Source organism: Podarcis muralis, chromosome 2 (assembly GCF_964188315.1).
Source record: "Podarcis muralis chromosome 2, rPodMur119.hap1.1, whole genome shotgun sequence".
Taxonomy (NCBI): domain Eukaryota; kingdom Metazoa; phylum Chordata; class Lepidosauria; order Squamata; family Lacertidae; genus Podarcis; species Podarcis muralis.
Genome location: NC_135656.1, coordinates 61814630 through 61833175, shown reverse-complemented (window position 1 = coordinate 61833175; position 18546 = coordinate 61814630).

The following is an 18546-nucleotide window of genomic DNA, read 5'->3' as shown; positions in this document are numbered from 1 at the left end:
TCTGTTGCTCTAAAGGATCCTTCTTACACTTCCAGTGTCAGCGGTAAGTGATGAACAGTTTCTCAAAGTTCAAACTTATAAAAATTTACATACACTCAGCATTGTTGCAAAAGAGACTAGTTAGCTTGACAACTGTAACAACTGAACATGCCCAGCATCAGTACTTGACCTGAAGGAATTGATGAAAAAAATTAAGAGACTTAAATTTTAACATGACAATTCACAAGATTATTCAAAATGATTTGCTTCTTGAAACATTTCCTTTTGTATTTGCGAAAGATAATCAAGGATTGTTGCATTATTTATTCTTGCCATTTAAAATAAATTTAGCAGTTTCAGGTTTTGTGCTTTTCATTTTTTTCTACAACATATCTATTCTTGAAAATTGAAGTTAGCAATTCTGGGCAAACAAATCAGGGTGATGCGTCAATGAACAGATCGCCTGGAAGCAGCCTTAATCCACAAAGCTGGATTCAGTTTATTTATATGTCAGACAGGCTTTGAAGGGATGCGGGTGGCGCTGTGGTCTAAACCACAGAGCCTAGGGCCTGCCGATCAGAAGGTCAGTGATTTGAATCCCCATGACGGGGTGAGCTCACATTGTTCGGTCCCAGCTCCTGCCCACCTAGCAGTTTGAAATCATGACGTGCAAGTAGATAAATAGGTACCGCTCCAGCGGGAAGGTAAATGGTGTTTCCGTGCACTGCTCTGGTTCGCCAGAAGCGGCTTAGTCATGCTGGCCACATGACCCAGAAGCTGTCTGCGGACAAACGCCGGCTCCCTCAGCCAGTAAAGTAAGATGAGCGCCACAACCCCAGAGTCATTCATGACTGGACTTAACTGTCAGGGGTCCTTTACCTTTTTACAGGCTTTGAAATAGAGGGACTGTAGACAGAATGGGCAAGACCAGAGACATGCTTTCTAATACTTGTGACCATAGCTCAGATATTAGAAGAAGGAACTGTATACGCTGCTGACACTTCTTGCCCTAGATGTGTATGTGGAATTGGGAATATATATAAGAGTGCAAAGACAATTGGGTCAAGGAAAGGATAATTCTTTTGTAGAGTGGAGGCTATGGCTGTCTGATGCTTAGAGGAGTTTCTTTTTTAAATCGTTCTGATTTGGGTTTTTTATTATATGGGTAATTAGTTTATGTATCTTTATAGGGAGAAGAGGAACTACTGTTATCTTGTTATAGAGTTATATATGCCCACTCGACCACTTCAATCTGCAGAACAAGCACTGTTACAGATACCACATAGTACTCATTACACACTTGCAAGAAATCAACATTTTAGTGTGGCATCACCCACACTTCGGAAATCCCTGCCTATTGACATTGAGCTTGTAAGTGTAAGGTCTTTTTAATTGGGTTTGAAAAACAAGTCCGTTTTTCAGGATAATGTGCCCTTTCTTTTGATCTGAATCTCTGCTATGTTTCATGATGGATGTAAGTGGAGAGGTATTTATTGAGACCAGGACTTAAAGTAGAAGAGGAGGGCTGAGGAGGAAGCTTCCCCTTTATCCTTTGTGCTGTCTCCCATTGCTTTTCTTGGGGAAGTCTGCGAGGAGCTTGATTCAGCTAAGATTGGGCACAGTCAGGGTGTGGAGCTTTTTGGCTTTACTGTAGACCCCCTACATTTACTTCCGGCATTTGAACACTGACCCAAACAACCAAAGGCCCAAGGATTCTTGGGTAAAGGTAAAGGTACCCCTGCCCGTACAGGCCAGTCTTGACAGACTCTAGGGTTGTGCGCTCATCTCACTCAAGAGGCCGGGGGCCAGCGCTGTCCGCAGACACTTCCGGGTCACGTGGCCAGCGTGACATCGCTGCTCTGGCGAGCCAGAGCCGCACACGGAAACGCCGTTTACCTTCCCGCCAGTAAGCGGTCCCTATCTATCTACTTGCACCCAAGGGTGCTTTTGAACTGCTAGGTTGGCAGGCGCTGGGACCGAGCAACGGGAGCGCACCCTGCCGCGGGGATTCGAACCGCTGACCTTTCGATCAGCAAGCCCTAGGCGCTGAGGCTTTTACTCACAGCGCCACCCGCGTCCCCCATTGGCTTAAAGCCAATGTGATCTGCAATAAGGACACATTAGACCAGGGGTGCACAACTTGCAGCCCTCCAAATGTTTCTGCACTACAACTTCTATCAGCCCCTGACAGCATAGCCAGTGATCAGGGATGAGGGGAGGTTTAGTCCAACAACATCTGGAGGACCGCATGTTGTGCACCCCTGCATTAGAACCCTTGGGTCTAATACAATTTTCCATAGAACTACTAGCTGCCTCAAGCACATTATGGTGAAAGTTGAGCCAGCAGAAGTATGAGGCTAATCTTGATTCTGTGTGGAGAAACTTGTGACTGTATTTTGACTCTGTGAGAAAAGCGTCACACAGCTCTTCTAAGCAAGATTTTTGAGTTCAATGCTTCTTCACAAAGCTAGTTTTCAGTTATATAAGACTGGCAAATATTTCTAAAGCATCCTCTCCATCTGTTTAATTCTGTGGGTGCATGTTATCACAACAAGTGTTTATAATATTCATTCAAGCTCTTCATAGCCTTACTCCAGATAGGCAGAAATTGCGTCACATAACTGAAGAAATTTTCCCTTTTGAACACAATAATGCCTAAATGCAATTAATTCAGCTGTTTCTGAGCGCTCTTAAGAAAATTGCCCACAGATGCAATAAGGGGCTATGTTGACAGAATGAAATGTGGCAGAATATTGTGCTATCAAACGATAAATGAGCCAATGATGTGATGCAGTGGCAAAAGAGGTAGTATGAATATTATCAGAGTTTAAAGAAATAACAATAGCACCCCTGGAAAAGCTCCATGGAGAACCCTGTGTTCAGTTCCAGGTATCACCATTCACGAAGGAACATTAAGAAAAGTGTGTGTGAGAGAGAAAGGAGCACAATGGGAATGAAATGGAGATTAGAAAGCAAAGGGAAAAAATACACAGAAACTGATTGTATGTAGCATAGAATAAATTGGTCTTAAGAGCTTTCAGTTCTAACATATGGCTTAGGATTCACAGACTATCATTATGTTCTACATTGATACCCCCCTCCAATGATATTCTAACATTCATCACTTTCAGACCCTGCATCAACAGCCAGCATCTTAAGGCTGTGCCCACTTTGCCTTGGTAGAGCCTACCAGCACTGATGCCTCCCTATGCCAGAGAGGTTGCTGATAAATATTATAAAAAACTAAGACATTTTTAAAAAGGAAATTAGGATGGTTATGATAGGAAGAAGGTGAAACAAGGGTGCTTTTCATTCATTGAGAGCACGTCATTCAAATAAAACACACACAGTCTAACAAAGGAGCAAATATGTCACAGGTTGGAAATTAAGGTAGAAACCTCAACTAAAGGAGTTGTTCCTGTGCTTGTTCTGAACTGCTCTTGTGAACTGCTTTTAATGACACTTGCAAACCACATGCACAGTCTTCTTATTTTTTAAAAAGGGGCTCTTGCCCCCCTGGAGATTTAAGCCCCCCCCACCTGCCACCTGGAAGGAGCCAAGCAAAGCTGGAGACTCTTGAGGTTGGGCAACCCTAGTCCCCAAAAGGATCCAGTAGGAAGAGGAGGTGAAGCCATGAGGGATGATGGAGAAAGAGAAAGGAAAAGAAAGGAGTTGATGGAGTTGTTCATTAATAAAGTTTGCAGTTCAAGCTATACTGCTATCTTATATTTGTGCGAGAGCCAAGATACAAACTCCTTTTTTTTTATTCCAATACCTTAAGGACCCCAGTAATTTAAGGACAGTCTTTCCCCTCATAAATCCCACATGATCGACACCTGAGGCCTTTGGTCCGAAGGAGGAGAGATGCGCCTCGGAAGCCTGCCAGACCTGCACTCTGAGCTAAACTTCACAAGGCCCTCCTCTCTTCAAGAGATGTTCAGAGGGTGGAACCCTAATTGCCTGCAGTTTTCATGTATTGTTGTTGTTTAGTCATTTACTCGTGTCCGACTCTTCGTGAACCCATGGACCAGAGAACGCCAGGCACTCCTGTCTTCCACTGCCTCAAACTCATGCTGGTAGCTTCGAGAACACTGTCCAACCATCTCGTCCTCTGTCGTCCCCTTCTCCTTGTGCCTTCCATCTTTCCCAACATCAGGGTCTTTTCCAGGGAAGACTCCCTGGAGTCTTCTCTTCTCATGAGGTGGCCAAGGTATTGGAGCCTCAGCTTCCAGTGAGCACTCAGGGCTGATTTCACGTATTATTTTCTCCTAAAGTCAAAATTGTTCATCCTAGTAACAGTGCCATTGTCACATAGCTGACCAAATACGGTCTCATAACAATGTCACTGAAAACAAACAGACCTAATTCAGAGTGAGCGCAACGACTGCTGCCACCTCAGTGGCAACCACCCAAACAGCATCTTCCTGGCCTGGATGTACATGTTTCCTGATCAGGTCTCTAGGAGACAGGTAACTCTGACCTTGCTTGCCTTAACTGTCCTTCATCGTCTGTATTGCTTGTCCGTTTCTTTTTTTTATTTTTTTATTTTTATTTATTTATTAGAAAAAAGATTCGCGTCACACATCAAATATCAAATACATATATACATACAATTAAAAAGTAGAAAGAAAGAAAAAAAAAGATTACAAAAAAAGACATCTCCAGAAATAAAGAGAAAAAGAAAGAAAGAAAAAAAGAAAAGAAAAACAGTAAAAGACAAACTTCCGTTCAACTTGGTCTAGGATTACATAACCGTTATATAATCTTTGCAGTAGAACTTTCATTAATATTATACATCGAAGGTGTTAATTATCTTCTGCTGTTGTATTACTAATGCCAGTATTGTTCTCAACATAAATTAAAAAATTTTTCCATTCATCTTTAAGTTTCGTAGTATTATTTTGCCTTATTTTCTGTGTTAATCTCGCTAATTCTATGTATTGATATAATTTCACTTGCCACTCTCCGGTCGTGGGCAAATCAGGGGATTTCCATTTTTGTGCAATTAAGATCCTTGCTGCAGCTATCGCATATTGGAAAAAGGTTTGGTCTGATTTTTTTATTTCCTCACCAATCATGCCTAAAAGAAACAGCTCGGGTGTTTTGGAGAAGTTGTATTTTAGGATTTTTTTCAGTTCTTCATAAATCTTTCCCCAAAATTCCTTCACTGCCTCACAGGTCCACCAGATATGGAAAAAGGTCCCGATCTTATCTTTACATCTCCAGCAATTATTATTTACAGTTTTATACATCTTTCCTAACTTTGCTGGGGTCAGGTACCAGCGGTACATCATTTTCTCTAGGTTTTCTCGGAGGGTTGCACACGCTGTAAATTTCATACCCTTCCTCCAGAGTGTCTGCCATTTGTTGTAATCGATATTATGTCCAAGGTCTCTATCCCACTTTACCATCACGCCCTTCACCAAGTCCTCTCTAGTATCCCATTCTAATAATTGTCTATATAATTTGGAGAGGTGTTTATCGTTACTCTCTAAAATTTCCACCTGAAATCTTGATTTTTTATCCCTCATCCCCTGTCTCTTATGCTCACCCCACAGTGCATTGATCTGGTGAAAGTGTAGCCATTCTTTTATCTTATCTTTCAACTCGTCGTAAGACTTCAACTTCCAACCTTCTCCTGTCTTAATTAAAAGATCCTCATAGGTCCATCTTTCACCCGTCATGTTTGGTTTTTTTATTTTAATGATATCCACTGGGGAGAGCCACCAGGGGGTCCCTTTTTCAATCAGTTTTTTATATCTATTCCACACCTCCAGTAGTGAACCTCTGATTATATGACTAGAAAACCCTCTGTGAACCTCACCTTTCCCCTGCCACAGGTAAGCGTGCCACCCAAACCTAATATCAAAACCCTCCAAATCCAATAGATCAGTATTTCTGAGGGTGGCCCAATCCTTTAACCAGCTTAAACAAGCTGCCTCGTGATATAACCTTATATTCGGTACCGCAAAACCCCCTCTCTCTTTTGCATCTGTCAAATATTTAAACTTTATCCTGGCTCTCTTCCCCTGCCATATAAACTTAGTCATAATTTTTTGCCAGTTCCTAAAACGGGTGGTGCCCTTAATTATCGGGATATTTTGGAACAGAAACAATAACCTTGGAAGGATACACATTTTAATCGCCGCCATCCTCCCCGTCCATGACAGCTTCAGCCTCTGCCAGGTATCCAGATCTTTTTTAATTTCCTGCCAAATCTTGTCGTAATTATCTTCAACCAAATTTATATTTTTCGGAGATAGCCAAATTCCCAAATATTTTACCTTATTCACAATTTTTATACCAGTCCTTTGTTCCAATTGGTTTTTATCCTCATTGGCCAGATTCTTTGTTAAGATTTTTGTTTTCTTCCTGTTTAGTCTAAATCCTGACAGTCTGCCGAATTCCTCTAATAATTCTATCATCTTACATGTACTGTCCACTGGTTCTTCCAGGGATAGGACTAGATCATCGGCATATGCCTTTAGCTTAAATTCTTTCTTTCCGATTCTTATCCCCTTCACACTCCCTTCATCTCTTATTCTGTTTGCGATAACTTCCAAAACCATTATAAATAACAGGGGGGATAGAGGACAACCCTGCCTTGTACCTTTCCCGATCTTAAATGGTTTGGTCAGGTTGTTATTTATAATCAGCATGGCCTGTTGTTCCGAGTATATTGCTTTGATACCTTTCATGTAGGGGCCTTCTATACCTGCTTTTTCCAAACATAGTGATAAGAACTCCCAGGAGACGTTATCGAAAGCCTTTTCGGCGTCTATAAAGATTAGTGCTGCTGGGATGTCTATCCTTGTATCTAGATATTCAATGATATTTAATATATGGCGAACGTTATCTTTCTGGTATCGATTAGGAAGGAATCCCGCTTGATCCTTATGTATGTATTTCGTTAATAGCTTCTTAAGTCTACTTGCCATTATATCGGCAAAGATCTTATAATCGTTATTAAGCAAAGAGATTGGCCTATTATTTTTTATATCTGTTTTCTCAGTTTCTGTTTTTGGAACCAGAGTTATATATGCCTCCTTCCAGGAACCGGGAATTTTCCCTCCCTGGAGAATGTTATTAATAACGTCTCTAAGCACTGGAGCAAGGATTTCCCCCAGTATTTTATAGTATTTTGAGGGCAGACCATCCGGCCCAGGGGCCTTTCCATTTTTCATCCTATTAATAGCCTCCATAACTTCATTTACGGTAATTTCCTTATTTAATTGTATTCTGTCCTCTTCCGGAATGTATATTCCTCTATCCTGCTCCAAGTATCTTTCAATTTCTAGTCTGTCTTCTTGTCCGTTTCTTTGTTAGCTTCCTTGCCTGCCAACCCTCTGATCTGATATTTCCGTACATTCTGCTTTCAGTCGCCGTCAACGGCGGACCCCTCAGCTCTCTGACCTTGGTGATATTGTTGATGTCCATCTGTCTCGAGAGACAATGGAGTGCACCTCCGGGGGCGGGTGGGTGCTCCATCCTTCCTCCAATTTAACAACTAGAAAAAAGACATACAAAAAAGTTCACATGCAAAATCTTAGTAAAACTGTTATAAGAATGGCAGCAATCATAAAACAGTTATAAGATCCAAAGCATCAAAAGATCAAGACATCAGAAATTCAGATTAGCCCACAGCAATCTGTCCCATACATCAGCCAAATCAATATACCTGGTCAAGTATTATTACTATTTTAATGTATTACCCACCCATCACCCTAAAGTCCCAATTTAAAACAGAACATTAAAAACAGCTTACAATCACAAAAACAGCATGTGTCCTAAGAATATACATCTCAGGTGTCAATGTAAGAGGTGTGTCTTTTTCTTTTTAATTTTTATTTATGATTTTCAATTTTATACATTTTATACATTTCAATAATTTTACAATCATTTTAACATTTCAAAACTTGACTTCCTTCCCCCTATTTCTGCAGTTCCTTAAATTAGTTTTTTATACTTTCTGCATATTCCAAATTAACTTAACTTAAGCATTTATTCATCTACTTTAACTGTATACTCTTATAAAACTGCAGGTTTTTACAGTAATCCTGCCGATGTTCTTAGCTGTTTAGAGTTTGTTTGTAAATATTCAATAAACCTTTTTCCATTCTTTTATAAAAAGTTTGTTATCTTGATTCCTTATTTTTCCAGTAAGTTTTGCCATTTCTGTGTATTCCATAAGTCTTTGTATCCATTCTTCTTTCGTCGGGACTTCTTCTTTCCATTTTTGGGCAAATAACATTTTTGCAGCTGCAGTCGCATACATGAATAAATTTCTATATAGTTTGGGTAGTGCTGTCGCCATAATTCCCAAAAGGAAAGCTGCTGGGTGTGGGGGTTTTTTGGGTTTTTTTACAAATGTTATTTTAAACATATTTTCCAATTCATTATATATCATTTCTCAGTAAGCTTTAACCTTACTACAAGACCACCACATATGATAAAAAGAACCTTCTTTCTCTTTACATTTCCAACACTTGATTTTGATTTATACATTTTTGCCAGTTTACTCCAATGTTAGGAGATGTGTCTTAATCTGACACCTAAAAACCACCAGCATAGTGAACAGCTGGATCTCTTTGGGGAGAGAGTTTCACATCTGAGGTGCCACAAAAGAGAAGGCCCTGTACCACATTGTCGCACCATGAGCTACAGATGCCAACAGAACTATGAGCAAGGTCTCTTCCACACTCCTAAAAGCATAGGATGTTCCTGCCACCGCATGCCACACCATGCTGACTTCCCTGCACCTCACTCCTTCCCCTCTTGGTAAGCGGCAGCAACCCACAGTTTTTAGGAAGCTGGGAGAGCAATCAGGGCCGTCTTACCCATAGGCACTAGGGGTGCGGGGCACCCGGGCACCAGGCTCTCAGGGATGCCAGGCCGAGAGTTTGGGGCCTGAGAGTTGAGTCCAGGGAAGACCCCGCCCAAGTGCCGTGACGGACTCTTCTGAAGCAGGCGGCTCTGCACCGCAAGTTCGGGGACAACCGAGCCAGCGAGACACTGAGGCGGCTGGCTGGCTCCAACCTCCTGTGTGCCTGGGACTGGGCAACCTGGCCGGGGGGGGGCAGATCTTTGCACCCTGGTGCTGCATATGCTTAAGACAGCCCTGAGAGCAATGGATCTTCACCCATGCCAGCATACAAGCCACTGCTAATGAGATAGCAGTTAATAGAGGAAGCAGTGCTTCAGATAATTGAGTGGGCTGCCTACCATTCTGTACTGCTATTTCATAACTGTGGGAAAATACAGCAATAGAATGTGTTACCTGGTGAGGGTATAACATCTTTTTTAAAAAAATAAAATAAAATTGGACAGATATCAACAGGGAATGTCTAAGGTACTATAAATTGCCCTGCCATAAGAAAATAGATTAAATTAGCTGTTCCAGCATCCCTCTCAGTCCTATGACAACACCCATACAACCACTCAAGACCAGAATTTATAAATCCCTTTGCCAGTGTCTTATTAAACTTATTCCTGTACAGTTTCATAACTAGAGGGATCTATACATAGAAGATACTTTTGCTAGAATGTGTGGCAGCACTCAGGTGTCAACAGTCAAAACCAGCATACAGAGCAGATAAAAGAATAAGATTTTTCCTGCAGCTGTGAAAAGGGGACAGAATCAGGCGTGGAAGATAAGAGTGTCTTCCACAACTGCAAATCACAAAGCACCAAGTAAAGAACAGAGAATCAGACTTTAAAAGGTTAAAGTTGGAAGATCCAGATGGGTTGGTCCTGAGCTGCAGTAGATTAGATCAGCTGTCAGTTAATATTGCAATTTCTTGCATCAGGGAAAAATTGATTCCTGTGGCAGAATATCACAAGCCATATCAGTCTATCAGTCGGGATTCCAGCCTCTACAGCAGGAGTTCCTGAGCTGTTTTGCAAAGCTTTCTTTCAGATGCCGAGGCCTGGGCAGGCTACCAATGCAGATACAATGGCCATCCACACAATTATTTAACACACATTGTTCCTGTGTCCAGTCAATCTTTTTTCCGCATCAGATACTTTTGATTGCTGTTCTGTCTGTATCTGCCCCTTTTATATACAGTGGTGCCTCGCAAGACGAAATTAATTCGTTCCGCAAGTTTTGTCGTCTTGCGATTTTTCCGTCTTGCGAAGCACGGTTTCCCATAGGAATGCATTGAAAATCAATTAATGCGTTCCTATGGAAACCGACTTCAGACCAGGTCCGGGGACAGTCTGTCCCCCGACCTCTTCTGAAGGCTGGGGGGGGGGAACCAAGGGCTTTTCTTCCCACCCCCAGCATTTTAAAAAACCCCGGGACAGCGGGGGACTTCTCCGCTGTCCGGGGCGATCTTAAAATGCTGGGGGGCGGGAGCGAAGCCTCCGCTGCCGCCCGCCAGCATTTTAAAAAGCCCCGGGACAGCGGGGGACTTCTCCGCTGTCCCGGGGCGATTTAAAAGCCCCCGGGAAGGTGAAGAGGAGGAGGAGGAGGAGGGAGAGGAAGAGGAAGAAACAGAAGACAAACTCACCCGAATCTAAGCTAGACGAAACGTAATTAGTAGATTACTGACTAAAGAGTAATAAAAAGTGATAATGAATCTAAAAATTTTAACATGGAATGTAAATGGCATGAATGAAAAAACAAAAAGAAATAAAATTGTAAATGTGTTGAAAAAGAAAAAACTGGATGTAATTTGTATGCAGGAGACTCATGTAGCCAGAAAACACAAACATGTATTAGTAAATAAAAACCTAGGAATAGAGTTCATAAACTCCACGGAAGAGAAGAAAAAAGGGGTAGTAACATATGTCAACGAAAAGTGGGAACCCAAACTGATATGTAAGGACGAAGATGGTAGGATACTGGGGGTTCAAATCAACTTCCAGGGGGAAAAGATTAACGTAGTAAACATCTATGCCCCCAACTCAAACAGGTCAGAATTCTTTAAAAAATTAGAACAAGTGCTATTAGACCTTGATAATAACAAAACGGTATTATTGGGAGACTTTAATGCGGTCCCGACATTAGAAATGGACAGACGAACGGAAAAGAAAAAACACAAACAAGGGAAATTACCGAAATCTTTCCTAGATTTGGAAGAAAACATGGATCTAATAGATATATGGAGATACAAACACCCAACAGAAAAACAGTTTACCTTCTTCTCTGAGGTACATAAAAGTTGGGGCAGAATAGATCAAATATAGACCTCAAAGGCACTTTCTTTAAGAACCACTAAATGTGAAATACACCCGAGAACTTTTTCTGACCACAACTCGGTAACACTTGAAATAAAAGGGGTGATCCAGGGAGGTTTTAGATGGAGACTGAATGAATATTTATTAGATGACGATGAGATCATCGAGAAAGCTAAAGCCACTCTAAAGGAATATTTTGACATCAATACTAACAGAGGAACAAGTATAGAAGTGGTATGGGACGCTAGCAAAGCGGTCCTAAGAGGCCTCTTCATTCAGCAAAACAACTACAAGAAAAAAGTAAGACAGCAAAAGAAGGAAGAAATTCTCAAACAGCTAAGGGAGAATGAGAAAAAATTAATAAAAAATCCGAAAGACGAAGAAAGCCTACAAACACTAAAGTTATTACAAACACAATACTCCATGTTAACGAATCAAGAGATTGAATGGAAGATTAAGTTGATGAGGCAAAGATATTTTGAGTCAGCGAATAAGACCGGAAAATTTCTAGCATGGCAACTAAGGGAGAAACAAAAACAGAGCGTGATAAACAAGATAAGAGAAGGAGAAGAACTGATAGTGGACCCAAAAAGAATACAAAAAAATTTTTTAAACTTCTATGAGCAATTATACAAGAAAGGTGAGGAAGAACTAACCCATATAGAATGTTATTTAAAGAACTGTAAAGGGAAGACCATCACAGATGAAGAAAAACTCCAATTAAACAGACCCATAAACATAGAGGAGATCCAGTGTGCGATAAAAAAAATGAAACTGGGGAAAGCGCCAGGGCCGGATGGACTATCGGCTAAATATTACAAAGTTTTGGGGAATCAACTGTCAACCACGCTGTGCGACACCATGAATAACATTCTAAGAGGAGGAAAAATACCAGAGTCTTGGAGAGAAGCCTTTATAACATTAATCCCAAAACCAGACACAGATAGACTGAACATCAAGAATTACAGACCAATATCCCTGCTAAATAACGATTATAAAATCTATGCAGATATTATGGCAACCAGATTGAAAAAGTGTTTAACAAATCTTATTCATAAAGATCAAGCGGGATTTCTACCCAACAGATTCCTAAAAGATAACGTGAGACACGTTATTAACATAATAGAGTATCTGGAGATTAAAAATGAAGTACCGGCAGCTCTGATCTTTGTAGACGCAGAAAAGGCGTTTGATAACGTCTCCTGGGCATTCCTATTAAACGCTATAGAAAAGGCAGGGATAGAGGGCGAATTCCTGAAAGGAATACAGGCGATATATTCAAACCAATCTGCAAAACTGGTCATAAATAATAATCTTACAAGCACGTTTAAAATAGAGAAAGGAACGAGACAGGGCTGCCCTCTCTCCCCGCTTCTATTTATAATGGCTCTGGAAATCCTGGCGAATAAGATTAGAGCAAAGCCAGAGATCCAAGGGATTAAAATAGGTCCAAAAGAATATAAGTTAAAAGCCTATGCGGATGACCTGATACTGTCTCTGGGAGAACCACAAGGAAGTATCGCTAAAGCGTTAGAGACATTAGAGGAATATGGCAAACTGTCAGGCTTCAAACTAAACAAATCCAAAACAAAAATGCTGACAAAAAACGTGGATACTGAAGAGAAGGAGAAGATTGAGAGGCAATATGGAATTAAAGTAGTTAAAAAAGTAAAATATTTAGGAATTTGGCTCACATCGAAAAATATAAATCTAATTGAAGACAATTATTCGGCAACATGGAATAAAGTTAAAAAAGATTTGGACGTCTGGAATAGAGTCAAGCTCTCTTGGCTGGGTAGGATGGAATCAATAAAAATGAACATATTACCTAAGATGCTGTTCTTATTTCAAAACATTCCGGTTATTAGAGGATCCAAAATATTTAAAGACTGGCAGAAAACCCTCTCGAGGTTCATATGGCAGGGCAGAAGGCCTAGGATAAGATTCAAACTGCTTACAGACAGAAAAGAAAGGGGTGGGCTCGCAGTCCCCAATCTACAACTGTATTACGAAGCAGCCTGCCTGTGCTGGGTCAAAGAATGGATAACCCTGGAGAATGCTGATCTATTGGACCTGGAAGGGGCAGACAACAGGTTCGGATGGCATGCCTACCTCTGGTTAAACAAAGGGAAAGCGCATAAAGGATTCACGAACCACATTATTAAAGGCCCACTATATGAAGTCTGGGGAAAAAATAAAAAGTTGCTGGAGAGGAGAACACCTTGGTGGTTGTCCCCAACAGATATCCTATCAATCAAGAAGACAGATTTGGAAGAACGAAAATTGACATATGAAGATCTATTGACAAGAGCTCAAGACAGTTGGAAATTAAGACCATACGAGGAGTTGAAGGAGAAGTTGAAGAGCTGGTTACAGTACCATCAGATCAATGCATTATGGACGGAAGATAAAAAGCTAGGTATGAACGAAAAAAAATCCAAGTTCCAGATAGAAATAATTGAAAGTAAATCCAAGTTATTATCCAAAATGTATAACATACTATTAGAATGGGATACAAAAGATGAAAAAACCAAAGAAGTCATGGTCAAGTGGGAGAAAGACCTGGGGCATAACATTGAATATGAGGAATGGTCAAAGCTGTGGAATGTTGGAATAAAATTTACAGCAAGCGCGGCAGTCAGAGAGAATTTAGAGAAAATGATATATAGATGGTATTTAACACCAGAAAAATTAAGCAGGATGTATAAGACCGGTAATAGAGATTGCTGGAGATGCAAAACAAAAGAAGGTAATTTTATACATATGTGGTGGACATGTGAGGAAACGAAAAAATTTTGGAATCAGATATATGATGAACTGAAAAAAATACTTAGATACACATTCCCCAAAAAACCAGAGGCCTTCCTGCTAGGGATGGTCGGGAAAGAAATACAGGACAAAGATAAAATTTTATTTCAATATTCAACAGCAGCGGCCAGAATGTTAATTGCTCAAAACTGGAAAAATGCAAATTTGCCAACAGTAAGAGATTGGCAAACAAAACTATATGGCTTCATTGAATTGGCAAAGATGACTCAAAAAATTAGAAATCAAAAAAACGCAAAGTTAAATGAGGATTGGAACAAATTTTCGGTTTATCTGGAAAGTAACTTTAAGAACCTACCAACTATAGCAGGATTGACATATCACTTCTGACGCGAAAACTAAAGACTAACACCAGTGGTAAAATAAAAAGAGAAAAAGTTAAAACCCGAAACCAGGAGGGAAGGAAGCAGTTGTTGATTGTTAAATGTTGTATGTAAATGTTCTTGTTTTTTCTTATGTTTTTTTTGGCGTCCTTTTTTTTTTTCTTTTCTTTTTCTGCTGTATATTGTTTGGTGTGTCTTGGTGTGACTGTGATATTGTGTTTCTTTTTTTGATTGGTTGTGAAGTGTGTTTTTAACGTTGAAAAATCTCAATAAACATTAATAAAAAAAAAAAATAAAATAAAAGCCCCCGGGAAGGCAGGCAGGGGGGACAAAGACTTTTGCCCCCCGCCGGCCTTCAGAAGAGGTCCAGGACCTCTTCTGAAGGCGGACGGGGGGCGAAAGTCTATGCTCCCCCCCGCCTGCCTTCAAAAGCCGTCCGGGACAGCGGAGAAACACGCTGCGTTTCTCCGCTCTCCCGGGAAGGCAGGCAGGGGGGAGCAAAGACTTTCGCCCCCCGCCGGCCTTCAGAAGAGGTCCAGGACCTCTTCTGAAGGCCGGCGGGGGGTGAAAGTCTTTGCTCCCCGCCTGCCTTCAAAAGCCGTCTGGGATAGCGGAGAAACGAAGACTGGCGGCGGGAGGAGGTCTCTCCGCCCGCCGCCAGCCTTCGGAGGAGGTCCGAGGACAGTGGGGAAGACGCGCTGCGCTTCCCCGCTGTCCCGGAGATTTCCCTATGGGCTTTCGTCTTGCGAAGGAAGCCCATAGGGAAATTCGTTTTGCGAAGCGCCTCCAAAACGGAAAACCCTTTCGTCTAGCGGGTTTTCCGTCTTGCGAGGCGTTCGTCTTGCGGGGCACCACTGTATTTCTAGAATGTTTGTCATGCGGGGGGGGGGGGGAATAGGCAGGAAATACAGACTGGTGATTTTCTCCACTCAGCCTTCACGCTGACCTCAAGCAGGTCAGGGGTGCCTCAAATAGAGGCCATCTTTGCAGCTAGACTGCATCGTTGGGGCAGCACCAGGAGTAGGATTTTGCTAAAAGGTTGGTGCATTCAGGCGATTTCAATGAAATGCGTCACTTGCCAAACTTCACTGAGAAAGGAGTCACACAGGTTCTGTTCCAGTTAGATAAAAGGTAAAGGTACCCCTGCCTGTACGGGCCAGTCTTGACAGACTCTGGGGTTGTGCGCCCATCTCACTCAAGAGGCCGGGGGCCAGCGCTGTCCGAAGACACTTCCGGGTCACGTGGCCAGCGTGACAAAGCTGTATCTGGCGAGCCAGCGCAGCACACGGAACGCCGTTTACCTTCCCGCTGGTAAGCGGTCCCCATTTATCTACTTGCACCCGGAGGTGCTTTCGAACTGCTAGGTTGGCAGGCGCTGGGACCGACCAGCAGGAGCACACCCCGCCGCGGGGATTCGAACCGCCGACCTTTCGATTGGCAAGCCCTAGGCGCTGAGGCTTTTACCCACAGCGCCACCCGCGTCCCTAGATGCATCTGGGTAAAACCAGGAGTTTCTTGGTTGGAAAAAGATGTAAAGTTCTTCCCTAGCTTCCTGACTGGTGTGATCTTTAAGCCTGCATCTAGCAATTACTGGTACTCTTAAGGAAGCAAAGTGAACTCTATAAGTTAGACATGGAGTAATGATGAAGGCAGCAGCAGCACAGAAGAAGATTGGGAAGGTGCTGGTGCTGGCATAAACACTGCCTAAATGACAGCTCTGCACAAGACCAAAATCAGGGCTATTATTAGTGAAGTGTAAGTTGACGACTCCTTTGGATTCAGTGGCTCAGAAAAGCTGCTTGATTGACAGGCAGAGAGTTAGGATTTCCCAAAGTGCTTTGCTCTCTCTGAAAAGATTTGAAGCGCGAGTTGCTGCTGAAAAGGTGCTTGTTGAAGGCTGACTTTTTTGGCACCAAAACTGGAGGCAGTGCACCTGCTCCCAGAAGGCCAGTAATTTCAAGGGGCTCACAAGCACCTAAATCCAGCGGTGGCTCAGGAAGGGAGCAGTGGCAGTGCTGTCCAATGGTATTGCACTTGTCGGGAAAACGGATGGGGCAGGGCGAGGGAGGCTCAGGAGGAGTTCTCGGTTGGCAGTGGCCCCACAGGTGCACCATTGCTAACCCAAAGTTTCTCCAGTCTTGTCTCCATCTCACCCCATCCCTGCCCTGCTGAGTGGACAACCACCATGGCCAAGAGGACAACACTGCCTCCACCACCGTGCTGCACAAACCAACCTCATGATAGGAGAAGTGGGCCCTCTCTGCCCCCCACCCTGACAACTTGACACTGAACCTGGGCACCAAGGCATCTGATCAATTAATTTATATGAAGAAAAATGTAAAGGTTTGGTTTTCAAAAATCACATTTTACAAATCCTGGAAAAAACTGTAGGAAATATGAAGCCTTTTCTTTTGAAGATCTCTCTCTCTCTCTCTCTCTCTCTCTATCTCTATCTCTATCTCTTTCTGTCTCACTCACTCTCTCTGCCCTTGAATTTCTTGAGTCACTGCCCTTGCTGATCAAGTTAGTTATCTCTTTCACTTCTTTCATAAATATTGCTCTATAAATTCAAAGGAGTCCTGGATTCTAGCCAGGAAAGACACCAAAAGACAGTTCTTTGATTGCACGTACAACTCCTGTGTATGTACAATTTGTACACTCACAAGTTCTTTTAGAAGTTCTGCTGCATCCATATAGTGTTCTAGCTATCAAATGAATCTATTTATCTAAGGGTAGGGATAAGCAGCACTAAAATTAAAGGGGAGGTAAGACCCCATAATGAAATATGTGACCATGGGCTTCCACGGTTGTGGCAATCACCCTGTAGAAGAAACTATGCCAAGAAGAATCAGCAAGTTGAAACATTTTAATTCAGGAAAAGTGAGTATTTACTTCCAGTGAAGTATTACTGGAAAGATAAATTGTTTATTTTAAAATAGGTATTGCATTGCTATTGGTTTTCAGCTGCTGCCAGTTTAAAATGTTTTTTATCAACATACACTTTTAATTTTCTGTTTTATTGCCTGTCACTTTGGGTATTTAATAGAGAAACAACTATCAAGCCCCATAATAAAATATAGGCTCATTTGGTGTTCTCTGGTTCCCATGACTACTGCAGCCATTCCCAGAGTTCATTAGTGTCTGAAATCAAGTGCTAACGTAGTGTTAGCACATCTGAGCTTTCAGATATTTCTCCTCTGATAGTGAACACAAAAGTCCCCCTAATCAGCGTACTTTCTAAGGTTTGTCCTCAACTTTCACAATGCATTTGGCAAATGCGCTTCTCAGTGATTCTAATGGTAATACACAGCATAATCCTATAACGCTTACTCAGAAGTAAGTCACATTGAGATCACTGGGATTTACTCTCAGGTAAGGTTATACAGGGTGAGTCTTTTAAAAGAGGCCCCATGGAACATGTATACTCTGTATCCATGGGGCCTCTTTTAAAGGACTCACCCTGTACATGATTGCAGCCTTTAGTTGTATGTTTGGCACCTCCCAGCATGCTTCAGATGCCTAGTCCACTTTATATATATATATATATAAATTGTCACATAATTCTTTTACGTTTGTTTGCCATTAATTTCTTTTTTTAACCCAAATCTATTTTAAGTTACAAAACTACTGCAGCAATTGGAGGTAGGGTTGGGACACTTCAGGTGGAATCCAATTATTGCAATGCACAGTTGACCTCTACTGGAAAGTGGCAGAGCTGGTTTTCATGGAGTTTAACCTTGGACAGAAAATTGTTCAGCATTCTGTATACAACATCACCTCCACAGCAGCTTAACCTCAAATAATGTTCATTTATATCCACCATCAATGAGTGTTTTCTGCCCCAAATCTAGTTAAGGCAAACCTTGGGCTGAAATCTTGACTCAATTGCCTTGAATTCAAAGGAATTCAAAGGAGCATCTCTCTGATCATCAAAAGAATAACTGGACAAACTTGTATAAACTTGTTTTGAATGTCTATTGTTACTAAAAAGAAGGCTATCTAAAATTTTAGCTCAAACCTTCCTTGTGTTTGTTTTTTTAGTTCTCATTCCATCTTATACAAAGATTTGTTGTTATGGTGATAATTCCAGTAGGGTTCCAGCACAGCACAGTTCTGGAGATGTTATTGTCATTGTTATTATAATTACCTTGCTGAAAGAAGATACCATTATCTTTGTTCTGTTTTAGACGATGCCCCATTTCTGACCTTTCCTTTCTTAACATTGTCTTCAACTTGT